Source organism: Paralichthys olivaceus, chromosome 9 (genome assembly GCF_024713975.1).
Source record: "Paralichthys olivaceus isolate ysfri-2021 chromosome 9, ASM2471397v2, whole genome shotgun sequence".
Lineage (NCBI taxonomy): Eukaryota > Metazoa > Chordata > Actinopteri > Pleuronectiformes > Paralichthyidae > Paralichthys > Paralichthys olivaceus.
Window position 1 is genome coordinate 22,411,410 of NC_091101.1, and position 27,844 is coordinate 22,439,253.

At 41.6% G+C, this 27,844-nt stretch overlaps 1 protein-coding gene across 9 annotated transcripts in view; it reads right to left on the reverse strand.

The window, feature by feature from the left end:
• The window catches only part of LOC109627387 (teneurin-3), a 149,115-nt gene that overhangs the window by 87,543 nt on the left and 33,728 nt on the right, over positions 1 to 27,844 (reverse strand). Inside the window, exon 1 of one of the 9 annotated variants that reach the window (XM_069531379.1) lies at positions 24,187 to 24,318. The exons of 7 other annotated variants lie outside the window; for them this stretch is intronic. The gene's annotated coding sequence lies outside the window, so the exon portion shown is untranslated. Of the gene's footprint in view, positions 1 to 23,845; positions 24,144 to 24,186; positions 24,319 to 27,844 lie in introns of those variants that run through there. One more of the 9 variants, XM_069531378.1, reaches the window with a different exon arrangement.

Consider the following 27,844-nt stretch of genomic DNA (forward strand, 5'->3'; position numbering starts at 1 on the left):
ACCACAGGCTCCACTTCACTCTCCAGCAGAAGTATTATTTCATATAATCAGCGCACACACAAAAATATCATCTAACATTTACGTAAGTAATTTTTAGGAGTCAAGGTTGTGAGGAATTTTTTTTCTTCTTTTATGAAGATCAAAACCAACCCAGGAGTCAATTTCAAGTAATCAAGTGAAATAGGAATTCATTAGAAATAAGTGCAGCATCCCCTTAAAAAACACAATAAATGCCACTTCTTTGTACAACACATAAAAGCTGCTGTGTTCGTTTCCCTGTAAACAACATCTTATTACCGCGCCCACATATTACAGAGTCAATCCCTGTAACCAATTTGTCCTCCCATTACGCATTACAAAATAAAGATACATGACAGATATTGCACAAATCTCTATCCATTTATCTTTGTGTCTGCATATTGATCTATTGGCACACAGTGCATGTCAACATCTTGATTGCCCTTGGGTAGTTTGCAGCCGCTGCTGTGCTGCTTGTACTGAGAGGTTGAAAATGCAGCATGACCTCACCTCCATTAAGGTATGCATAGAGAAGGTGCATAATAGTTAATGTAATCAGGGAGCAGCAGCAACAAAGATGAGTATCACTATCACAAATTTATGGTCAATCTTGAATCAATTTCCGATGAATCAATATTAAACGCCACGACGGAACTGTGAGACGAAATGAACCATGTTTTAGGTGAAAGCACAAACTGAGCCTGCTGTTCTGAAACCACACAATCCCAAAACCTTCAAAGGAGTGGGATTTGACATGCGGCAAATCTGACGGCATAATCCCACAATGGACCGAGGGAACATAAAACCCCATGAACTGAATTAAACCTACTGTATGCATACTTTGCAAAAAGCACACAAAGCTTTTTGGGGTATAAATAAGACCTAATACGAGAAATGCTGTGTTTCAGTTAGCTGTAAAAGGATGAAATGAAACGGTGAGTCTACTAAAATAAAAATGATAATAATGTTTGGTGACGTCAAACATTTCCAAAAGCTTTACGAGAGGATTTAAGAAGTTTGAGACTTGAGAAGTCTAGCAGGCGGAAAGTTCCCAATAGTCTGGAGGCTCTAATAACGACAGGCAGGTCATCCTCTGTCACAAGCTCTGACCTGGGAGCGGATCTCCATCGTCAAGAGGGCCTATACCAGCTCAATAAATAGAAGCATTTTGAAGCAAGATCGTTTCATGCCATTAAGAGTGAGCAATTCAATTTCAAAATCAATATGAAATCTATGTGGTCATGATTCTTTGTCCAAGCACCATCGTAACTGGAGCTGATGGAGGGAGCCTTCGCTGAAACGCTCGTACAGTCTGTTACAATAAACAGGCAGAGAAGAGATAAAAGCTCGTACAACTCTTTGTATCAGCAGTTGGAGAGAAATGACCTAATTTTACAGCTGCAAGCAACAAGACTGAGCAACATTTTTGACTTGGTCATCAAAACAAAGGTTTGTGTGGAATATTTTTCGACAGACTGCCTGCATATGCACTAAGAGAGCTGATGGAGTTAAGGGGATCGAAATGCACGACCTAACACTCGTCATCACTGAAGACATGATTCATCCACGATTTAACATCACAGACGCAGGTCGTTAGATTTGAAAGGCTGCTCGTACCTGTGGGTTTGAATGACTGATGTAGGAATCATCAGAAGCGTAGCGACTTTGAATAACCTGACCAAGAGGCAGCGTGCATATGGAAAACAGAAGGGGGCCAGGAACAGAGCCTTGAGGGACGCCACGCTGAGCCATTGAGGAAGTGGATTTGCTAAGAGTGACCCAGACAGTTCAACTAGAGAGGTAGGAAGATAGTCGGATAAGAGATGTGCCCTTGACTTCTACCCAAGTCTCTAAGCTATGTAAGAGGATTCTATGATTAACAGTATTGTAGGCGGCACTTAAATCTAAAAGAACAATCTGCAGTCAGCAATAGGTCATTAGTAATTTTAACAAGTGCTGACTCAGTACTATGAAGTGCTCTACAACCAGATTAGAACACTGTTCTTAGGGAAAATAAATTGAGTGGAGATTACTCAATACAAAACCTTATAAAAAGGACATTTTGGAGACTGGGCTTTTAATTATTTCAGGAGAGGAAGGTCCAAATGAGATTTCTTCAGCAATGGTTGAATAATGACGTGCTGAAAACTGCCTGGAGAAGAACCAGGGCCTAGTGAATTGTCAAAAAAGTTGTCAAATGATGGGCTGACAGTGTAAAATACTACCTTGAGCAGTTTAGTGCGGATGGTATCCAGAATGCAGGAGGATGAGCTCATGCGTAACTCAGGACTAAACTCTTCAACACTGAGACTTTAATAGGTTCAAACTGGGTAAAAGAGGCTGAATTAACATGAGGACGGAAGGAACGGAGGCAGAACTAGAGAATTTTTGCTCAGCTCAACATTAGGCTCCAAAAAAGAGATGAAGGCTTCAACACTAAAATTATTTATTTACCTTAAACAGAAGTTAAGCTCTGATATGTTAAGTCTATCTTTAATCTTCTTTCTGATAACTTAATATTCATTTTAATTTGTAGCGTGTGATCCTGCCGTCTTCTGGCCTTCTACTGTCACTCATTTTCTGGAGTCTTTTAAGGGTGATAGAGTATGATTGTTCAATCAGGGGAAATCTGTCTTCTGTAAAATTCAAACAAATATTTCTCTTCAACCTTGAAGCTTTTATCTCTTTGTACCCTGCACAACAAAAAAAGGTTGCTATGCGACTATCCACCAGTTACATCTGGAATGAAATGACAAAATTCAATCATTGTTTTTTTCACGCAACTATCATTACCCTACAGTTCACCAAGTCATATCACGGAGGATGCATAACATGTGTGAGCGCTACAACAACTAAAGCCACCTTTCCTTTCAACAAACACACACCCCTGAATACAGCCGCACACATAACATGATAAGTGCACTGGTCACTTGAGTCCTTGAGAAATTACTCTTCGCCAAGTTCTGCCCTTTAAGTATTCAGACATGGAACCAGACTTCTCTGTGGATTTTGAGTGATTAATTATGCATTAAAAATGTTTTTCCCATTTAAAGGATTTCATCAGCCCCTCAATCGTTGCTTTTGTTAGGTCAAGATCAACTGGTGCAACAATTTATTTTTAAATGTTCATACATTTTCTGTACGACCAAGTCTCCGTTCACATGTCTGTACTTTACACAGAGACCACTGGGCTACATACCGATCATTTTCAAACAGTATTGACCCTTAAAAATATATGACTCCATTTGCTTCTTCAAGCCTCAATTTCCCTGCGCACAGTAGGTGTTGGTGTGTCTGAGTGCTGTAAGGCACAGTGGGGTCTGGCCTCCAATTTGAGGAATAGGTTTGAATGCAATTTCTGACCAACAGCTTTGCACTCAGGAAAGAGTCTCTCCATGATGAAAACCTGTAAATGATAACCTCAATGTGATTCCCTGTAATGAGCAAAATGTAGCACTATGGCAACAGTGGTGCAGCGGCACAGTGTACTCCAGTTAAAGTTTGAAAGCTGCTGGGGCAAACCAAGATATATATTAAAATATAGACTTTTGGCAACATGGCACTTTGAATTAGGTTATCCACTGCATTGCATATGTTGTGTGTGTGCGTGTTTTTCTAAATAGGAACACTAAACAATGAGCCTTTAAGAAAGCCTGGCACTGTCTTCCATCAAGACACACGGGGAATTAAGATGGCCTTTAAAGTGCAGGCTCAGTGACTGGGAAGGCAGATGAAACAGCTGTGTGGTTTATGGGGCTTTGCTTTGAAATCAGATCAAGACGGATGCCTCCTTTGCATAATTCTTCAACGTCAGCTTGTCATCATCTCCATCAGCAACATGCTTTAAAGGACCTCTGTGATTAATACTGCATGCCAGCACTAAAATGACAGACTCATTCCTGTCTTAATGATGCTTGCAATATCTATCAGATGATGCTTTATGAAGCCTCAGTGTTTTTACAGAAACACTTCCAGGAGTAGTTCTATGTTTCAGTTGCTCTTAACACTTAAGAGGTTTATCTTTATGAGAGACAAGTGCATCGGGCTGCGTGAACTGAAAGTGCCTGCAGGCAGGAAAACATCCTACAATATGTCATTTAACATAAAACTGTATTTCTGATACAGTTAATAATGTTTACGATGGTTTAGATTCTGTGTATTTGTTCCAATTTGAGTTCAAATTTCACCAAACTAAAGTTAAAACACTGACAATCCTTGAATACCGAGTCAGAACACAATTAAACACTGCTTTTAATGATTATTTATTTTTATTTTTATGAGGAGCTGCACCAAATTAAATACAGCCCAAAATATTAGACCCCTAAACCTGGCAGATTTTTTTTTTAATTCTCTAAGATATTTTTACAGAATTCTTGTAACTAACAGATGAACAAACAAGCTCAGATGAAAACATCCTTTATTGGCGACGTGAACCAAAAATGCTTGCAAGAGGGAAAACATCTTACAGTATGTCATTTCCCACTGATATAGTTATGGCATTTAAAATGATTTAGATTCTTTAAATATTTATTATTATTTAGAAAGTTCAAATCTCACCACATTTTCTTTTCTTTCCGCTGCCGCCTCTTGACTTGACATTTGGGCCCGTTGGCTTTCTATGATATTCACTCCTTTGAAAAAATATATATTTTTGATCAAAGCACTGAATACACTTGGATAGTGCACATAATGTTCTGACACTGAGTCAGGACACAATTAAAAGCCGTTTTGCACTCACTAAAACTCGGTGAAAGCCTTTTCATATTCATTGTGTAAGTACTACAGCGAAAGGTCTTATGCCATTTTACTCTCCATTAAGAGACTGATGCAACTGCTAATGGAATTGAAAAGGCATTTGCTTTGACTGGCTTGCCCTTCATCAATAGGAAAATTAAGGTATGTGTGCATCATAAGAATTCCATCAAAATACTGCAGATCGCACAACCTACAGAGACCACAGCTTTTCTTTCTATAGCAGCTTCCAGCGTTTTTTTTTTTACGGAACAATATTCATAACTTACATTTAAAAAGTGCAGCTTCTCTGCCCTGCAAAATTTCAAGGCAGACAGCTAGCAGAAAAATCCCTGTTCAGTTTTATATGAAATGAATAATGGATGAACTCCAGGATGAGACATCCCGTTTGTACCATGGTAGCATGTTTATATATGTCAAATCAATAAATTAATTCTCATCAGTGCCTGGTTTTTCTGTTCACCTCAGCTCTGGCTCCAGCAGTATTCTTAAAAAGAGACGGCAGAGACTCCTCACTGGGAGGCCCTGAAGGTGGGGTGGAGTGGGAGGGTGAGGGAGGGAGGGAGGGAGGTGGTGGTGGTGCCCGGTGGAATTGGGGACCATTAGAACAACCTTGCCCTAGGTGAGTTTTGGGGATTTACTCTGCAAAGAGAGTTGGCAATTTCCAGGGGCTTGGGGTTTAGAGAAAAAAAAAAAAAAAAAAAAAAGAAGAGGAAGAAGCAGCAGATGTGTGAATTCCATCAAATTTCCAGCCAGAGTACCTCCACTGCTCTCCCCGCCTTGCCCACTCTTCTCCTGACTTTCTATCAGATCAAACGCACACGTTTCTTTTAAGACATTTCTCTGCAGGGTAACCAGGATGTAACCAATATTTCAAGGGTTACATAATGATTGCAGTACAGGGAAAAAAAAAAAAAAAAAGGCATCAATCCATTCACCCACACTAAACATGCTCCTCCTCAGTCATACAGAGGACACTCATCAACTCACATTTGATGCAAATCGTCAACTGCCGTTCATTTAAAATATATGATTTGTAAATACACTTGCAGACTTAAAGCTGCGGAAGATGCACAGTGATTATGAGCATCCGCACATCCCGGGTTTGTCCATCCATCACTCTCTCCCTCTCTTTCTCGCTCTCACCCAGACATTGCTGCAGATGGCAGATCATCGTACAGATGATGACTGCTTAGCAGTTCTTTCTGACAGCTCTCCGATTACATAGCAATTACACTGCTTCTCAAAAGCTGCTTTGACAATTAGCCTGCTGACAAAACACTTAGTTGTATTTATTCATGTGTGGACAGCTTCGCCTTCCTTGTTTGTCCAGAGAGAGATTACGTTCACAACCAGGTAAAATGTTTTTAGCTTCAGTGCAGGCGGAGCGGTTTGTACAGCTCGGCACGGAAATACACGAATGAGTGGAGATAAAATCTGACACAGTCCAAGGGGAAACGTGTCACTTCTCACACAGACGTTCACTTCATCAACAATTCATTATGAATTCATTGTCAACAGAGCAATTGACTTTAAACCGTAGTGTAAAGATTTAAAAGTCCTTATATTTAGTTTGATCAGTTAATTAAGGGCACATATATCAGAACAAAGATGAACATTAAACCCTTAAACAGAAGGCGATTAACTTCTTTCCCTTAGCAAGTAGAGGAGTTTGCTTTTTCCCTGCTGAGTCAAGTTCGACGTGACAAGTTGCCAGTGTTGCTTTACATGCACGACACGAGGACAAAAACTGATGTAAAAACAATAGTACACAACAAAAGAACACAAATGCTAGTGTGACCCCGTAGTGAACGCCGATTGTATCCACCTCCATCGCAGACAAGAGCCAGATGTTAGTGGGTTTTCTGATCAGTGGAAAAGTTACCAACCAAGACGATGAAAATATTGATGCAAGACTTCAAAGCTGGAGGAGAATAATTAAAACCTGCTCTACTTTTTACCGGAGCTACAGACTATAAACAAAACACTGTCATATTATGACCTCGTGAAGTTGTTGTGGAAATACTTCAAATGACACATAGCAAAAATATACATTGACCTGAACATGACAATCTGTGACGAGATGAGACTAAACGATTAAAGTAGACGTGGATAATAAACCAAAACAAGATGCTGAGAGATGCTAAAAAAGGTGAGCAGAGCAGAGGTCCGTAATCCTAAACTACTTTAGCACCATCTCTTGTGTCGACGAGCTACATTTCTCATAACACTGGAAAAATCATAATCTTCCTCAGTCGCTTGTCAATAGGAGAAAAATAATGTCGCCATTGCAAAAGCAATGTTGGCTACAAATCCTTGGCCTCCCCGTTCTAGGCGCACCCTTGACGTGTTGTTATAATCGCAATATCAGCAGCAACCTGCCTCCGTCTGTCACTTCATCAGCCGTTTTTGATGGCTGAGCACAACAGTGAGCCCTGGTATCTAAAACTGTATAATCTAAACAAATCAGCAACAAGGCAGCAGGAAACTGGGACACAGGAGAAACACGCTCTCCGTCAAACACGCCTCCACTCAGCACGTTGTTGTGAATCAGTCTTGAAAGGCTGTTTTGCTTTTAAACAAGGGTCACCAGTTTCAAACCATCTCCTGCGCGGGTTTGAACCGAGTCGGCCTTGAGTGGAGTCATTCACTGTATTTTAATTGCCGCGGTGGCTTCAGTGGCTCGGGCCTCCACTGAGAGCTGGTGGTTGTGTTGATGCCAAGCTACAGGAGACAACATGAATCCTTGCTAAGTGTTGGCCACCTAAGGCGAAGCTTTTTAACATTCAGAAGCTCACAGACGGATCTTAAGCATTTTACAAACGCGCCAAACTTCTGAGTGTCACCAATGACAACAGCGCTACTGAAGTGTGCCGAGTAACTTCTCTGTCCGATATAGATTTGAATTAGAAAACGCACGAGGGACGTTGCATACATCATCTTAGGGGTCACGAAAATGTGACATGTGTACTCGGGAGAACTATTCATGTGCCTCCCCATTCATTTACAGCTCGCTTCCCCAATCACTTGAGAAAATGGTTGCAGGAAAAAAAACAAACCACTCATGGTTGTAGTGGCACAGTCTTTTCCAATGGCTGCTATAATTGCATTTCCTGCACAAATCATTCAGTTTGTGAGGGAACCAGACAAAGGATGCAGAATCCATCCAAAGAAGGGAAAGCCTATCTTTGCCTGATTAATTGTTGGCATATTGTTCTCAACTGGATGCACTCCACTCGCACAGATGACTAATTTTCACCTCCATTGTAGGACAATTTGAGGAGAAGGAGATTTATACAGTGTATATCTTTCACACCACATTGACACACAGTGAAACGGCGCCATAAAGAAACTATATAATATTCCATAGAGGTTGATGTTTTTAATACCCTGCTTCCCCACGAGGACGTAAAGTTTCAGCTCTATTATCTAACCGTCATATTCACACATACTTCTATTAAGATTAAAACTCGGACAGAACGCAGCAAATTAAAAAATTGGATTTAAACATGAAATCCATGAAAATATTCTTTATTTTAACCTGGATTAAGTTTATGTTTTATTTTTTTTATTCATAATTTAGTTGACAAACATAATAACATGTTTATTTGTCACATTACAACGAGAACAATTGACTAATTAACCTTGTTTTGAAATACGAGGTGTCACACTCTTGTTAAAAACTATTAGTTGAACAGATGTGACAGTTTAAGCATTTCTTAGAGCACAAAAGAGAAAGTTAGAAAACGTTGTTTCACATACTCTGCTGAAAAGTCTTATAAAAACATGGTAGACATTTGTTCCTTATTCAAGATATATTTATGTGTTGCCACCCACGTCTCTTAACAGATGAACCACAATGAATAAACGATGCAGGATGGGGTCTTTATTTTTCCTCCTGACCGACTCCTCCAAACATTCCCACACAGAGTTCCCTAAGCCAAAGAAATTTCTCTCAGTGTCTGGCTCCAGAGCTACAGTTACAACACACACAGGCTGGAAATCCCTCTGCTTTCCAAAGAGCTTTCCTTAAGGCCAAGGCTATGAATTGATACCCCACTGCTGCATTACTCTTGGCCACAGAGCAGAATACGAGGCGGGAATAATAATAATAGGACGAATTGCTGTTTTTTTTCCCCTTATACTGTCAATAACCTCGGTGGGCATGAGCAGTAAACTTTATGTGTGCAAGCGCATGTTCATATATATACGACCTGTGTACACATTCACGCACACATGCAGCAAAAGCACACGCTTTGATGCTCAGCCTCCCAGCACTACTGGTGTTTTGAAATGTTTCCGTCAGAACACCCTCTGCCTCTCCTGACATGAGGAACTGAGATGCAACCTGCCGACCCTCTGAGTCTCGGTGCATGCTCAATCAGCAACATGATATGGCCCAAGGCTCTGTGCTGAGGTCACTGCTGGAGTCTTAAAGACTGATCATGCATGAGGTAGCAACACAGTGTTTCACCCACTAATGTGCCAAGCTCGCCATGCTGCTTTCTACAGATACTATTCTGCTGCACAGACCTGAGCTCAACCCCCGAGGAAACCGCACTCTACCTCAAACTCTGTGTTCCGCGCAGTGAAATGGAAAGTGGAGAAAAATTCAGGCATAGCCGCCAGAAACTGCAAACTCCTGCAGCTGTCAAATATTGTGACTTATCTGAGGATTTGGGGCCATTAAACAAAGACACTGTTGTGATCTGAGGACCGATCCACTCTAATCAAGATGACTTCACTTCCGTGCAACCCCGGGTTGCAGGCAAAGTCTCTTAAGTGGCCCCGCATCGCATTTCATTAGTGAAACCGGCCTTTAAAGTTTAATCTACTGTGCAGTCATTCTTAATTTTCAACCGCATCTCCCTCCTTTCCACTTCAGAGTGACTCTCACACGTGTCTACAGCATGTTAATCAATAATAAAAGTAGTCAGGGAAGTCAGACCCACTGTCCTTCAAAATCTCTCTAATGCAGCTTTGCTTGACAACAGCAGACAGCACTGCCTGCGTTCCAGTCTTCATTCACCTCAGAAAATACCACCCTAAGCCTCATCTGTCATGTATCGGCTGCAGCCTAACATTTCACTTTGTTTGGCAGACATTGATTTTTACCTCCAAGGTGTTGTCAAGGAGGCATCCAACTCATACATACCTCCCTCTGTTGTCTCTCAGGAGGCTGCTTTGGAAGGAAACGCAGGAACACACACGCACACAGAGGAAAAGCTCAGAGAAACGACTGTATTTGAAGGCAGCCTAAATTATTGCCAGATCTGTTGAATAAGGACACTGGTGGGGATGAAATGTGTAAACGACGAGCTCTTCAAAGCAGAATTTCTCTGTGCCTGTTTTGTGGCTTATCTAAATGTGACTTGTTCATTCTGTGGTGCGCTCCGAGGCTCATAATATAGATTCAAGTATATACTGTAAATGTGGAGATGCAAGCTGCATCGAAGCATCAGATGTGCAAGTGAGGATCTATTGTGAGATGCTGCCAAGGATGCTACTCTCAAAACCAGATGTAAAAAAAACACGTGATCACTTGAGTCTACTTCAGTGGATTCATCCAATCCCCCATCCATATGTCAGGGGGGGTTTCCAACACAACAAATCAGATAATAAGGCTTTATCAACTTTTGTCTTAGCACAGCCTCCACACACACACACACACACACACACACACATACACACACACACACAGACAGACAGACACACACAGACAGACAAAGGGACACATTTGCAGCCTAGCTGAGCAACACTTTATATTCATTAAGTGTCAGGAAGATATAAAATAGCTGGCTTAAAAGAGCAACAGTACATCTAGTTTTATAAATGATTTGGCACCAGAGAGCAATGATTCATGAAGTAGCCTTGAAAGAAGCATCTTTCCACAATTTCATAAGCAACAACACTTATTATAGTGCAGCACACTTGCTTTGCACTTTTGACTCAATTTGCAATGAGGTACAATGATGCAATCATCATTTAGCAATAAAGAGAAACCATATAAGAATTAAAGCAACACTGTGCAACATTTTTACTTAAAAATTTAAGCTTCACAATGAGTTTGATGGTTCACCGACTTGGAATAGGCAGAATGGTGCCGCTTTCATTCCCACTCCTCACCCCGGACGCCTTCTTCTTGTAGATGTAACTTTGGTGAGACGGGTACGATCTCTGACTGATAGTTGCATCTTTAATCACCAGAATCAAGCCCAGCAAGTTCAAACGTTATGCTGACCTGTACAGTAGATCAGCTAAAAAGACTATAAAGTCATTAAAAACCAGCGTTTATCACTAATATTCAGCAGGAAACTTTTAAAATGTGAAGAATTTTAAACAGAGTTTGGTGGATTTGTTACTGTGGCAGCTCTTCAGGTTCAGGAAGCCGGGGGATCATGGGTAATATCCACAGTTAAGTTGTGTTTCAGTTTCAGCTGTGGTCAAGAGATTCTTTTTGAAAACTTCGTAATTGCTTGGACACGGAGCCCAACAGACTTAATCACAATGTGTGGCTGCAGGGGGCGCTGTTCAGAATATAAGATATATTAACGAGTAGCAGTTCTGTGAGGCTGTTTGTTAGCATGGTTACCATTCCATTCATTACTTCTGGTCCAGAGTCAATATGATGGACGATTTAAAAACTCCATCTCATTATATAAATAACTTTTCTGAAGTATCTCGGCTGTCACAGATAAACAGACAAACAAACATTACAATCGACAGCGATGCCAACCATGTTCAGTAAAAACACCACAGAAATAGAAATACTGCAAAAGGCAAATCCTGCTTTGTGTAACTGCTCCAGTGATTTGCTGCGATGAGTCCTCCTCCTCTCTCCAGGATCAATCTCTGCACCATTTTGATAATTTGTTGAAAAAATGAGCCCTAATCATAGTGTGAGCATCTCTCTTTTCTAAATGGACTCCACAGAGGGGAAGAGACAAAGAAAGAAAGAGAGAGAGGGAGGGAGGGCTTGGCTGTGCATCTCTTGGCTGCTTACCCGAGAAAGTATATGGGCATCTTGAGCCTGCTGTGTTTTTAAAAGCGTGTGGTAAATATCCTGATTATTTATGAAAATAAAAAGAGACTGGGGGAGAACAACAGCATCATGTTAACGCACAGCAGACTGCTTACTGTTTCCTACCATTCACTTAACCAGGCAGGGGGGGGGTTGTAATATTCAGAGAAAAAGAAAACTCTGAATTTCCAAAATTAAAGTCGTAAATTTAAGAGAAACACACCCCCCCCACCGCCCAAAAAAAAAATTAACGAGAAGGAACTTGATTATTCTATGAGATTATAATGTCATAAATATGCAGAAAAAATATAACATTCTCAGAGATTAAAGTCACAATTTTACAAGTGGGGGTTTGTGTCAAGGAACAACCTCGCTTCATTTTGCAAAGGCCACTTGCTGAGTATTTTCACAAACTTTATATATCTATATATATACTACATATCTATAACACGTCTTATAAATATATATATAATATGTGAATCTAATATTATTCTCCTTCACCCGTTCCATAGTTTTCATATTATTTTTGGCATTAATACACGGTTGTTAAATTTGTCCAGAGTTAAAAGGTTCAGTTCCTGCAGCAGCTGAATATTTTCATTGTGCAAGATGCTTAACTGGTTGTTATTCACTCTGGAAGAACATCAACTAAATGTTTCATAAGCAAAATGTATTTTTACTGCAGCTAATAGCACAAGTAGCAAAAACTATCATTCAGGCTAATGGTTGCAAATGCAATCATTGCTACTTAATGGCTTTGATGAGTATATGTATAATATACTAACGAAACTGATGAGGAAACGTCCGTCTCCTTAATGGAAGTGAATCTGCATCTCCACTCGAGCTTTTTTAGGCGACAGTAAATTATTTTTCGTCTAAAGAGCGACTGTACAGATTTATGCAGACAAATTCCCACATGTAATTATCTTAGGTAAATGTGTGTTTGTGCTTGCAACATGATAATATGTGGGTGGGCAAATGAGTGTTGTGAGGGCAACAGAATGGCAGGAAAGAGGTAACAGACGTGTGTGGAGAGCATCCATTATGCTTCATCATTTAGCCTCTTCACACGACTCCGCGGGGCTGCATCATGTGCATATCTGCAGTTGTGTTGCTGTACTTGTAAACTATGCAATTTGATGTTTCGTGCCACAGCAGGCATCAGTTAGCACCTCTCTCATGCCTCTACATCTGAAATGCATTAAATTAGCTTGGGTGCTGCTCGCAACTGGATGCAAATTTGTCTTGACGCTAGACCGAAAGAAAGCGTTTAACAGTGTGGAGCTTGTTTGCTGCTCACCTGCTCAGATATCGTGCTTCTTCATCTATGAAAATTGTATTTATCAGTGTTGGTGGATTATCTGCAGAAGTTGTGGAAGTGTACTTTGCCTGGGATGCACCTTGATTCATAAAACACATGTCGTTATCTTTCATAACACCCAATACTGAATTAATTACACCTAAACCACTGCAGGGTTTTTTTTTTTTTGTCAAACGCAAGGATAATGAAATGTGTTGAAATCGCATAAGCCCCAGATACAACTGCACAAAGGTCAAGATTTTAGTTTCATGGCTGAGTGGGACAAATTGTGCTGAAAATCTCTCATCAAATTTCACCAGTCATCCTGAGCACTAACCCCATTTTACCCCCGTCTGTACCTGGCAATCACTGCACGTTAAATTTCATTTACAGATAAGTAAAATTACAGAAAGACCTTCCGAATAATTGGATATCCTGCTGTGGCTTTTGAAGAAAAAAAAGAGGAAATTACAGAAAACAATTCAAAACCACTTGTTTTTTCTCGTGTCAAAGCAGGAGGTGAGGGGATTGGGGTGTCCGAGGTTATTGACTTTGACAGTAGAGATTTAAAATAAGACATGACGTTCCATAACATCCTCAATTAACTACTCAGTACTTTCAGTTGTTGTAAAGTTACTGATATCTCCATCGCAGGGGCAGAGGCTCAGAAAACACTCAAAGGTAAAGGCTGTTTTGAAAGTGCTACGGAGATGAAGTTGTAATGTGTAGTAAACATGTTTGCTGTCACGTCTTTTTTGTTCACCGGCAGCTTGATGCTGTCGACAAATGGTGCCGGTCCGCCTCTCAGCGGCGAACGCAGCAGAACGCGTATGACTGTGAAACGTCTCCGCGGTGGAAGACACTGATCATCTTTCAGATTTTGTCTAATCATGTTTGCTTTGCCCCAATTAGATAGGGAGGGATGCTGTCAACACACAAGCTTGCTCACGTCTCCTCCGACGGTCCCCGCGCTTCTCCACCCGCTCACCAAATGGCAGCAGTAGGAGGCAAAGGATGGTCCACACTCACACCCGGCTGAGTCACTTCACACTGGAATACATCCATCAGAATTAGGATCATAAAAAGCCAAGACGAGACTGATAATGGAAACTGAGAAGTGAAATCTGAGAGAAAAGGCGGCAGCGGGCAGCATATGGCCTCGCAAAACCATAAGTTGTCCGTTTATAAAACGCAGCAGCTGGTTAAGTTTCCAGGCTGGGATTAATATTGTATGACTACACAGTGTATTCTTTACTCCTGACCAGATTAAAACGACTCACAGACGTATTGATACAGCAAAACCCACAGTTGGCACCACAGTCTCCAGTCACACTTGTTTCCAGTATCGTGTTTCAGCCATAACACACAAGGCGAGGCCACTATTTGCACGAGCGTTCCTTGTGCGTCTCGATAACATCTTCTCTCTTGGCCTGCAGAAGCTCCAGTCCTGTGTGTGAGGTTTCATCCATACTATTACGTTTCTGTTTTTGCATCAACTGTGCTACAGAAACACCTGGCGTCCACACTAGCCTGAAGTTTGAGTGCCGCTGACACCGAGAAATTTGGAAATGCTGCTGGCTCCAGGGCTACGTTTTAGTCTTTATGGGCAGAAACTGAGAAGTTTTGAAATAATGACTCTTGCTGATTAGGTGTTTCTAATCATGACGTAGCCTTTGCTGATTCATTCAGGCTCCTATAACTCGGCTACCAGTGTAGAATACAACATAAATGATCAATTACAAGCATTCCTGAACCTTTTGTGTTTGCTGTTATGCAATTTACTATTTTACAATCATACAACAGCTTAAATGCAGAGGGACAAGCTTTTATTTGATCATTTCCTGTGTACATGCACATGCTTAGTGTATGTAGGTGGTTATATGATTTGTTTTCAGGCGTCTTAGAGTGGACGAGCATTAAAACTGATAAAGCCAAAAAGCTCATGTGGACAGAGATTGTTTTAGTTTAAAAACGCTGTCGTATGAATGTAGCCTGAAGCTGCATCATGACAGGATGATCCCCTTTCACACAATGTGTGTGCAAATTTGAATTCGAAGGAGCATGAAGCAACGTAGCAGTTTAGAAAGTCCTGAGAAGATATGCTTCACACACAATCTGTAATGCTGGACCAAATCTGATACCACAGCTAATCGCCCTCACAAACACACACAACAATATCACGTCTCCCCGTCAGCACAAACATGAAATCTTATCTGATTTTTCACATTGAATTATGATAATTCATCACACAAAATAATTATTCATCACAAGCGAGACGCGCCCTGCTCGCTCTGAAACCTCGACATGCTCTGGACGCTGTGCAAATGAAGGAAGACGAAGAATTTTGACCCCATCCTGATGTTTATTCAAGGCACTGTCAATAAGGTAATCCCTATGATTTAGTTCTGCCACATTCAGATGAAGGCCACTTTGTCTCCTACATATTCATTGGCAACAGTATTGACTAAATGTCTTGTCTGGCTAAGTGTACAATGGGAAGTGTGAGACTCGAGGATCAGTCAGTGTGAATATAAGTGGAGGAGAAATGCATACAGGAGATTCTGGGATTAGCTGTGAAAGCTAGTCTGCTAACACAGTCTCCTCCGGTTGGGCCTGCATGGACACCGGCTGACAAGCTGGGACTTACTGTAGCAGATGTTTGGCAGACAAGCTAACAGCAGTGTGCAACGTCCTGAGGAGAGAAGAGCTTGGCGAACTTTGAAGTACCCCATGTTGTCAGTAGCTGCCGGTCAAGAAACAACACTCGCAGCTCTCCAAACTTCACAAATCATACCTGTGGCGAGCCAACCTGTGGTTACAGTAGCACTCTGCAAATGGGATGTCAGTGACTACAGCAAGTCGCATTCACCGAGAGCCTTTGTGTTCCCGGAGTGACAATAGAATCTCATTGTCAGGTGCTTAGTCAGATAAGGTCGCACACCCCGCAGGGATTAGCGTCTGCTTTTCATCAATGTAATGCTTTAAAAACAGGTTTAGCAAATGTGCGGTGGATCAACCAATTTAAATGCTAAACCTCTTTCTCCCTACGAAGATTGGGGCCAGGGGCTAAACACATACAGATAAACAAATCAACCTAGCTGTAAGGACTTGGAGCCAGGGAAAACAAATGAGTGACCCTCGCACCTTTATTTGTACGGGGAGTACTGGGGAAATGGCGATATAGCTGGCAAAGTGTGAAGGTGAGCGGCTGATTCCCTTGTTTTGGTGTAAGAATACTTCCAGTGTCAAGTTCCTTGGTTTAAAAAAAAAAAAAAAATGTCCCGACCTGAGGCACTTTTCAATGCTGGATATGCAAACACAGCTTCAGGAATTTTTGATAACAGCAGGAGGAGGAGGTGATTCCGAAATGTCACTGGTTTCATCTTTAACACAACGCAATCGAAGCCACTTGTATGTACAGTAGCAAACACTGCTGCTCATATGCTACCCACAGGAGTAGTTGAATTAGAAGCCGGCTGGATCACGCTGGGAAGTGACATTACTCTTTGAGAGCGGCATAATGATCGCTATCAATCTCTTCATTGTCGAGTCACATTACTGAGATATCAGGGAGGAGTACTGTAAAAGGGAAGGAGACCGCCGAGAGACATCCTCCACCATGGCGACATGGCAGTGCATTAATCACCAGCACGTGGCGGGACCCTCTCTCTGTGTCCAGGCTGAAAACTGTCAGAGTAAACACCAGCCAATAGAGACGCGACTGTTACGTCGGGGGAAAGAGAGGATTTTTCTCTAGTTGTGTTCCACCACGTCTGCAAAGCAAGCCAGCTTTTCTCTTTGCAATGCACAACTGTCACATTTTTCTCCCTTCATTTCAGATTCACATTTTTCTCTCAGGCCATTTCAAAACGTCGCCGCTGATATCTTCTGTCATCTTTCTGAACAAATGCGGAGCCAGGCAGGATGACAAAAGCGTCATTACTTTATAATCAGCCAGGCTCAACGAAGATTTCCTGCTGCAGATATATTCAAGTCGACGAATCACTCTGAATTCAATAACAAGCGGCAGAGATGCTGTGTTTAAAGCACCAGCACATCTGACATGCACCATGAAACAGCTGGATGAACGCTTCATGAGTTTCAAAGCCTGTATGGAAAGCAATCCTTAAGAACTGGCAGCGTCTTCAGCCATTAACTCCATCAATCTCAGTTAGTTCCATCAGTTTCAATTAGTATGACTGTCTCACCAGTCGCTGCTACAAGTGTCCTCGCTGGGGGGGGACATTTTTGGAAATGAATTTTCTTTTTTTGAGTGATTTCTTTCGGTCTAGTATTGCAGCACACATGTCAAGTGGTTTATGAAACACCCATTCCCCTACTCCGCAACTGCCATCTAAATAATGAATACTCTGCCACTTGCAGCAATCCTCCAGCTGCCATCACCCAGAAATAGAACAAAGTCAGACAGGACACTCATTCTCTCTCTCTTTCACTTTTCAAAACAAATAATGCTGATTTCTGAAGAAAAGTTTTTAAATAACTACCACTCCAATCGTACCACACATTAATTACTCGCCCCACTTTAATTTTCAAATAAATAAACGGTGAACTTTTGAGTTATTGTGGTGGTTCGACATTCTTGGCCACATCTAGGTCGTGACATCAAAGTTTTGCTCAGTATCCATTTGAAGGCGACATCAAAGCGTGGGTAAGCCGATGATTTCAAAAGGCATCAAGAGGTAACCAGAATGGTACAGTAACTGCGAAGGGCACCTTTGGGCTTCCTATGATGGATGATAAGGAGAAAAGACAGAAGGGCAGAGAGATGCAGGGGAGAGGCAGGAGAGATGGGCACAAAGAGAAATTACGGGGGAGAGAGGTGAGCTTACATTAAAGGTATCCTTAATTAGATGGAATGTTTGCCCTCTTCCACAAATTCCTTTATGTGGTGCCAGGAAAAAAAGACCAAAGCTGATGAGTCTGGGGAGAACTATCTGCCTAAGTGGCCTTTTATTGAGGGATAAAAAGCTCGCCTTTGCCTCTGTTCTCATCCCCTGTCCCTGATTATTGAAGAAGTGAAGGCAAATGAAAGGAGGGGCCAAGGATTTCTGACGTGTCCTATTGTATGCAGATGCGATGACAGGACCAGAATTTGGCAGAGGAAGCCTGTGGGTTGCCTCTCCAGATCACAGCCAATTACGACCAGGGAAAACAAATGGGAGGGAGGATGCCCACAATTTAACACATATTTTAATATGTATGCATATAATATGCATATTTTGTGAAGCCTGAATATGCACCCATTATCTATACTGCCTATCCAGTAAGGGTCACAGGGGTGGGAACTGGTGCCAATCCCGGCTGCCATTGAGCAAGTCCTGGGGCACACCCAGGATAGATCACAGGTTGAACATCCAGAGAGAAACAACCATTTACACAATCAATCTAATCTCAATTTGCATGTTTTTGGACTGTGGGGAGGATCCGGTGAAAATCCATGCAAACACAGGGAGAACAAAGTCCACACATAAAGGCCCCGGCAGAACTAGGATTTGTACCAAGAGCATCCTTGCACAATGTTGCTCTACTCTGAAGAGTCACTCCAAAATGATACTAAACACATTACCGCCTTGTTGCAATCACAATAATGGCAGATGCTTTCCTTGCATTGGAAAAAATGTCACACATCATAAAAAATTATTTTCAATTTTCAATGTGGTGTCTGCAGCCTAACCACCAATATCACCTCAATGATGCCAACTATGCAGCGTGCTTATCCAACTGTCAATCCAATTGGACGAAGGGAACCTGCACACAGCTATGATCACCTGAGCAGGTATAATAACGGTTTTGTACCTTCATCTAAAGAGGTGGCAAAGTTTGGTGCTTGCAGCGGTGCTGATTGATCAAGTGCCACGCTAATGAAAGCTGTGAGACTGAGGGAGATTAGATGGCGGCTAAGCTTTGACCCTGGATGTGAAAACAGCAAGGGCTGGGGATTGCTATCATAAAGCAGCTAAATGGCTTATTTCACCTCCAGCTCTGGTTGCCACCCACTGGCATCACTGTTTTGATAATGATACCCGTAAATGTCCGCAGTAAACAGCTGAGGAGCAGGAGCTCCGGCCTGTCTCCGCCACACATTACACGAGGCAGGGATGATCATTAACTCGTGAATTCTGGCCACTACAGCCAGACAACCACATACAGTTAGTTACAAGTGAAACAAACAAAAACACAAATAACAACTAAAATTCAGTGCAGCATATAACATGTTAAGAAACTTTTAGAATGTTGAGTTTTGAGGAAAGTTTGTTTGGTCCCATGGTGGTTTTAATAATGCATCCACCCTGCTTAGTGAACAAGGTCGGCGTAAACTCCGAATGCACTGAGGTCAAATATGAAGACACGGAATATCAAAATCAAACAAAAAACAACCACCACCATGAGCCTTCAGAACCCAGGCGGCCTTACCTTGTTGTCAGTTCATATGGGAGTAAACTACACAAATCATAGTGAGAATGAAGACTCAAATGAGGCCACTGGGACTTATTTCCGAGCCGGTGAAGAGTTTGAACTGGTCTGCAGCTGACCAGTGACGGTCAACACTGATACATGATCATACAGGACGTGAGGATTCAGGATATAAAGAATTTGTTATCCAACTGAGACTCAGACCCAGAGCGGCTTTATAAGTATAGAACTACAACTGGATAGTGAAATGTGAGGCTGTACTTTATTCTAATAAATTCACAGACGAAAAAATATGCAGCTCTTTTTCAACTTTTTTTGTTTTTGTATACACCAAGTGACACAGTAAGAAATATAAACAGTGCATGGTGCACATATCTGCTTACAGTCGTATCTACTCTCCCTTACAAAAAAACATGTTGTACTTTTTACTCCACTACATCAATCTGAAAGCTGTGTAAGCTAATTCAGAAATATTTACATACAACATAATCTAAGTTAGTGTTTTAGGTTGTTTAGCAGTGCACAATATAACTTCCACGCAGTTTCTACGTATGGTTACTGTGTTATAAGTAAACTCCAATGTACAAGTCAAGTCTAATGTATGTTCAATGTATGTTACTGCCACTGGATGCTTGAATTTCCTTCGGGATCAATAAAGTATCTATCTATCTATCTAATACATTTATATAGTCACCACAGACAACCACTTTACAAATCCATGAAATTATAGATTCAATTACACTACTTAAATTAAATCAACTTTGCCTCAAACACCTACAACTGTGCATTAATCAGCGATAATCTTTTATAATTCGTAAAAATGATTCAGTGTTTTAACACGTGAGGGGTCAGTTTGTTGGATATGTGCTAAACAATCAGATACTCTTACATTTTACCAGCAGGACCTTTACAAGTAAATGAGTATTCATTACATTGTGGCATTGCTACTTTCTTATAAATGAATGATGTCGTATAGATATGGATAATATGGATAAATGTAATGCCATTTTAATTACAGTATTTTTAAATCTGTGGCTACTGGAACACTGTTGTAAGTGAAGCTATTCAAGTGCTTTGCTTTAACTTATTACAAAGTTAATGTTGATTGCACAGTGTAATGGGTTTAGAATAATGACACCATTGGCAATTAGATTGGTTCCCTATGTGACTCACTATCATTATTTAATTCAGTCAATTCTGCTACCCGGACATTGTGTTACCAGAACAAGAAGAAAATACCACTTCCGTTTTCTCTGGTAGTGATCGGAGGCTTGCCCCAGAAATAGAAAACGGTGGATCAACCGCATACATTAGAAACTAAATGATAAAATAAAAAGAGCCCTGTTCTCCAACAAGGCAAAGATAGAGAGTGAGAGAAACAGGAGTGAACCTGGGACGGGCACAAACTGGATGGATTGAGTTGCACTCCACCTCTATCATAGCACTGCAAATTGCTCACAGCTCCAAAACGGTTTGGAGCTTTGAGCCACAATCAGCCACACTTTGTGCATCCCAACCTTCGAGATGACACATTACAGAAAACCTGCCATCAGCCCGAATTTACTTGTGTTTGACAAGGTGAAGAAAATCCACTGCAACAGCAAAGTGTAGTATTTGTTTAAAGGATGATGAGCGGCCTACTCCCAACTCCCACGGTTGCACTATGAAAACAAGTTAACGTCTGTCAATCACAATCGCTGCTTTAATTACCCAAAAGTAAAGTTTAGGAATTGTGTTTATATCTTAAATTTTATAATCCCAAATAATCTATTAATTTTCAAATTGATTTTTTTTCATTGTAATTATGTTTCATATTTTAATTAACTGCTCCCGATAGACACTGGTAAAGGCTTAAAGGTGGGCTGATTTCTCATCCACATTATGTGACTGAGTTTTAATTAAAAACAAGGGTTCAGTGTCTCCCAGATGACATCACTCTGTGGACAATTTCACACTCACATGCTTCTCAAAAAACCTTATTAAGATTATTTCAGATGTGGATATGAAGATAATGTCTGGAGTAGAAAAATATTGTCACCTTTCTCTGCTGAGGAGGCAGGTTTGGAAATCATTAACGCAATCATCGACCTGCTAATCTAACGAGTAACTGTGTACACAGGTTGTACTGCATGTACATAACATATGTATACATTCAGGTAGATTACAGTGTGTGTGTATACGTGATTAATCTGATTAAATATGTAAACATTAAGATTTATTGGTTCTTGTTTCCGCATGTTTGCCTTGTGGAAGTTTTCTTAATCGTTATGCAGAGAATAAGATGATTAGTGAACTAATAGGATATTGACTGACTTCTTTCTGATGTTTCTTATTGGGAAATAAAGCTGCTGACATGGTTCATACCCAGACATGAGTCTAGCATAGCATATACTCAAAGGTCCACAAGGAGAGATTGAGCCCTGTCCAATGAACAGATGCAGCTCTCATTCAGACATCACATAAATTAAGCAACAGTTCACCCTTTCATTGCATAAATTATGGAACGATTGATCGCAGAAACCACATCATAATGCTCAGAAGCCCTTCTTGGCAAAGGCTCTCGTCGGTGCCAGAGACCTGACGTGTGTTTGCCAGTAAGACTTAAGAGGAGAACACGACTGGCAGGGCTGCCTGGTGAAACATGAGATAAGAAAATTAAAATAAAAACTGCTCAGACCCCAACTGTTAATGCGAATGCCGAGCAGCTTTGGTCCATTGAGAAAACCATGAATCAAAAAGCGAGCCTGTGCACACTATTGATAGTCCATCAGGCCATTATGATTTATGATGCCGAAGTCATTAATGCAATTCTGATTGCACATTTACTAAATGCCACCATTAAAACTTTACCTCTCCTCCAGCATGCACCACCACTCAGCATGTATGAAGGTACATTCGCCTTTCTCCAGGGACGCAAACCCACTTTTTCAATGTAATTACCACTGACACATATAAAGATGGCTGGATCACAATATACCCACCTCCTCAGCAGCCCGCCCACCCCCTCAATTACCCCCTGCACGCTGCTGCACAGGAAAATGCATGCAGCCAGAAGTCAGCAACAGCAAAACTATTAAACCACCACAAGGCTGCAGCTTTAAAATCACACAACTGTTGGATGTTAAAAAGAACATATATATGCATAATCTAATTCCGGCTTATAAATACAGCTAAAAATACACCTCCCCTGCTCAGTGCTGCACCTCATAGGCCTGCAGAATAAGTCACTGTGATGCCTCGTAAGGTGCAATGCTCGGGGAGGGACCGCTCATTGCATTTACCTGCATTTATTTACCTGTCACCAGTGAATGTATGTGGGAATGCCACAGTGTGACCCCTCACAGCACTCAGCCACTCTGCTCTGCCTACATTGGCCACCACTCACTACACACCAATTACTCTTTGTCTTTGTAGCCATTGGTCTGCTAAGCACTTCAATCCATCTCTGTCTCAGGGGCAGTGACGTCAAACCCGAAATGATTAATCAAAGGCAAGTCAACACCCAAAAGCAACACCATGGGTACCCCGCTTGCATACATTACCCAGAATACTTCATGGGTGTCATGTTGAAACAATGAATGTGTGAACAATTCTAAAAGCAGCAGCAGTTCCCTTTTGCAGCATGAGGCAAGAAATACAACTACAATGTGCTGTCTTTCTGATGCGGTTCAGAAAGCTCTAGGCGATATACTCTAATATTGTATTTCATACAATATAAAAAAAAAAACTTTCCTCCATTTGTTCCTCATCATCAGGCAGTGCTTCTGCTTAAGTGTGAGAAATATAATCATTAGAACTTGCATGTTCATGCAAAATAGCAATGAATTCCAACACAATGCCCCTCATTAAAGACTGTAAAAACATCTTGACCCTGATTTAGTCCAACAACGTGCTTCCGGTTATGCCTCAGTGCAAAACCTGCAGGACATATAGTTTTGGGACAAATGCAAGATACTGTGTTATCAATCTACACGTGTTAGGCTGCAGTACCATGTTAAACACAGCACACAACGCCCCCTCATAAGAAGACGAAGATCCACGAGGGGATTGGAAGGAATACAAAAGACTGTAGATTTCTGCAGTAACAATAAGGCCTGTGGCTGACAGAAGAGCCGCCTGTACACAGCCCTGGTAATGCATTAAACATTATTTTGCCACATCCAAGTTGTTGACAGATGCAGTGCGTGTGTGCAACTCCAGATTTAATGTCCAGCATGAAAACCACATTAATAAAATGCAGTAGAATCAGACAGAGATATGAATCTGGGTTAATTTCCTCAGCTCGTTATAAGAGGATGACAAAGAAGTTGATGTGTTACCTCAAAGAAGGCTTGTAGCAATCCCCCCACTGAGGCTTTACTGAATCAACGTCCACTTCTCAGGCTGCGATGCTGCTTTGTACTGGATTTACAAACGCTCCAGATTCCCCTCCTCTCTCCTCTGCTGCTACACGAGCCGCACGCTGCACGAGAACACTACAGCACTGACACATGGATGGCACTCAAACGATGTCAAAAGGGTTAAAACCTGGTGGACCAGAAAGTCACACCAGCGACGTTCTAGTTGCCAGCTATACGGCTGCCGCACTCACCGCCGGCTCTTAAACACCACCTCCTCCTCCTCCTCTTTTTTTCCCTTCTCCTTTTTTTTTTAAACTCACCCTATCTCACAGGCTTCTCCCCCTCCTCGTGCGAGATGGTAGACGAAAGGCGCTGGACGATTTGCACCACTCTATCATGGATCATGTTTCACTGTCTGGCTGTAGCGGCGGTCACACATGATAGGCTAGAGGAGCTTCGCGTGTGTGTTTACCCCTCAAAAGAAGTAGTGGGAGAAGAGAAGAGAAGAGAGGAGGAGGAGGAGAGGGAGGAGAGAGAGGGAGGCAGCCTACCTCTGCCTCCCTTAAAAACACAAAAAACCTGGAGTGGTCTCCAGAAAAAGATTATCGAGCTATAGGTGACAGGCTTTGACGTAGGACCTTGGTGCGGATTCATGAGACGGTCGCTGAGTAGCTGTAAGTGCCACTTTTAAACGGGTCTCCTTCAGATTGACATTTGATTAATCACATGTGAGGCTTTATCTTTGTTTGCCTCCACACACACAGTGAATACCCTTTGTCTGTGTTACGCATTTAATGTTTCATGACATGTAAAGCTCGTTTAAAAAACAGTTGTCGAGTATATGCGATAAAAAACAGCCGCAGATCCAAGAAATAGGAAATAAGCCTCATCTACCATTGAAAATGTTCCTGTCACATGCTGATGTTTTGATCACAGATGAGTTTGAACACCAATAATTAGTCAGAAAATGCCAGACTCATGTCAGTCGTTGTTTTGATCTCATCTTGCTGGCTAGTTTCAGAGTTGTTTATATACTTTTGACAACATATTTTAAGGAAGGAATGAAATATATCTGTTTATTATAGATGCTATAAGAAAAATAGTTTATTCTGCAAATTAGAAATGCTGTTGTCCTCATTAGCTTATAGCAGAATTGCCTTATATAGCGTTAATACAGGGTCATACTTAGTTCACAGTTCCAATATGTATCCCTGATAGATATGTATAACATTTGCTGCTGTCAGGGAAATAGGTTGCGTAGTTTCCCTGATTTTGATTTTATGCATTATACCGTCTCCAACAAATATAAACGTGTTCACTGATTGATTGATTAATAGAATATCAGCAATTGGTGTGTCCATTACTTTTTCTATTTGCCTAGCCCAAAAGAAAAAGATTAGCCTTTTGCTTCCCTGTGAAACAGCTAATCTAACTCGCTTCCAGTTCCGCACATTTAGTCAAACTCTGCCCTCTATTAGTGACTCAAACACCTGTCTAGACTTCGCTCTTCTAAAGGGAACTGAGACGAGTCGTGAGCAAGCAAGTTTCTCAGTTATAGGCTTCAGACGTGGATAAAGTAAATTTAAAGCAGAAACTTTCTTTTAGAGAAAATACTAGGTCAACTTCACTTGACTGAGTTTTCTCGCAGCGTTACTGCCTGCAGCTTTAGCTGGCACTCTAGTAAGTTCATTTTACATTTCTGTAAATTTGGAGGTAAAAAGAGGACGATAAATAATAATCATGAATAACGATCAAAACCTGAAGCAACAAAGATCTAGATATCTTCAGATTTTGTTCCTGGCATTGCTCAACCATAACAAATACTGGATCCTACACTTCCTAACCCCCCCTGCTGTCCAAGCCCCCGACCTCCTGCTTGTGACACAGAGAGAGCTGTTCTCACAGATAGTGTAGACGTGCACAATCGCAAGTGCTACTTTCAACCACAGCGCATTTGGATCAGGTGAGCTGCTGAACATCTGGACTGATTCTTTCAGCTGATACGCTGGAGGGTAAATGAAATCCTCTGTTCTGTCAACTGAACCGGGAAATAATGGTGCTCCCTGCCCCCGGTGGCAGAGTCTAAAGGGACTTCTAATGCCAATAAATTGTCAACTGCAGTGACCTTGATTACCTTATTTTACCTTCAAGATGAAATGATTCGCTCGTGTCTATTGCGTAAATAATTTAGGTTATGAAATTATTGGGTTTAAACCTCATTGTGTATATTTATATCTCAAACTTTGTTCTCCATGAATAGTGAGTCTGTGTGATTCTCCTCCTGGTAATAACATCTGCACTCGCAGAAGAACCTCAGGTTGCCTCTAGGTATGAAATGTGCAAACAAATCAAATGTTCCTGCTTTTCATTGACAAATTTCAAGCCGCACCTTTTCCCTCATACTGTACTGTACGTGCTGTTTCTGTCTCCCCACAGATATGTGTTTATCTGTGCAATATACGGCCATCAATGTTCTTTAATTTCTAAATAAACACTTGTCAAACGAAACAATATGTAATCAAATCAAAGCCTGTGTAAAATAGCTGTTGACTTGAATGTATCCACTCTCGTCTCATAAAGTCTAATAAATCGTACAGTGCTGCAGTGCATCATATCTTATTGCCAAATCAATGAGGCATTTCATTTCTATAATTTATCCTGCATCACTCTGTAACACTCGGCTTTCGGTAATGAGCAACAACTAAAACAGGACTGATAAGACGTCTTTGAAGGTGGACATCAAAAGTGACGCCTCTGGGGTTGAGAACAAGGCAGCGAATTCTTTGACATTTTCCCAGCGCTGCCGCACACTGACTCAAAGCGCTCGGTCACGCCTGTGGGCTCCAGTGGGGGAAATATGCTACAAGTTTGGACTGTGGTCCCTGTAATCCAGGAGTGTCCCAGTTCCGTTCAGCTTGAGTGAAATTCATATCGAGTGGCCCAAATTATTATGTTCATCATCCGTCCTGAAGAGACGGTGTTCGAGACCTAGTGTAGGACAGGCTATTTTAAGATGGAAGCATTTCTGCATTAGTCACTTTAGACACCTCAGAGATTATGTCAATTTCTATTCTTTAGGGAACAACGATCGGCCTCATTATTATTCCCACAGGGTGCTCCATGGTGAGGTGGTCGAATTAAAAGTAGACACAGTCACATGGGCGAGTTAGTGCCATATCCACAAAATCCTAATGCAAGACAGATGTTCATTTAGGAGATTTCACTGTGTTCTTAATGATAAGGTACGGCAGAGCCACAACAAAAAACACAATACAGTAATTGTACATGTCTTGCCATGTTGTTTGTAATGGTCAGCAGGGCACAATGGGAAAACAGTGTACTGTGTGTATGTGTACGGAGGGCTTGTTAGAGCCCAGTAATTGGGGCTGGAAGAGTAAGCAGTGGCAGCTGAAGAGGTAGTGGGCTTGGTTTTTGTTCTGTTTGGGGAATAAATATCAATCTGCTGGAATACCTGCTTTGGACAGTCACTCGTCTGCTCTTATCCATCCTCTGTCGAAGCAGGATTACTCCAAACGCTGCCCTGGATACAGAAGCACCTACAGCCAAGTAGCTAATTTTCACAACAGCACTGTGTACAAACAAAGAGGGCGGGAGTAGGAGGGGAAAAAATGGTATCGGCACTGGCAAGGATGCTGCAGTAAATTTCGGCTGGGTAAATAATATGGGAAACAGGCCAGGACCGTCTTCTCATAATATGCTTAATTCTTCACAGCTAACGGGGGGAAATGGACTCTTATTTCCACTGAAGAGCTGTTGCTTAAAAGGCGGCTATTCAGCCCACTTTCAATTTTGACATGCCAAAGCTGTCTGAGGTGCTGAGTTACTGGGGAGCGGGATGTGGGCGGGGGGCGTGAGGTCTCGTTGCTCTCCTTGTGCTCCATGGTCTCAGTCCAGCTGGCCTTTAGAATATGGATTATGTGGTGCCGCAGCCAGGCTCTCACTCCATGGGGGGGCCGG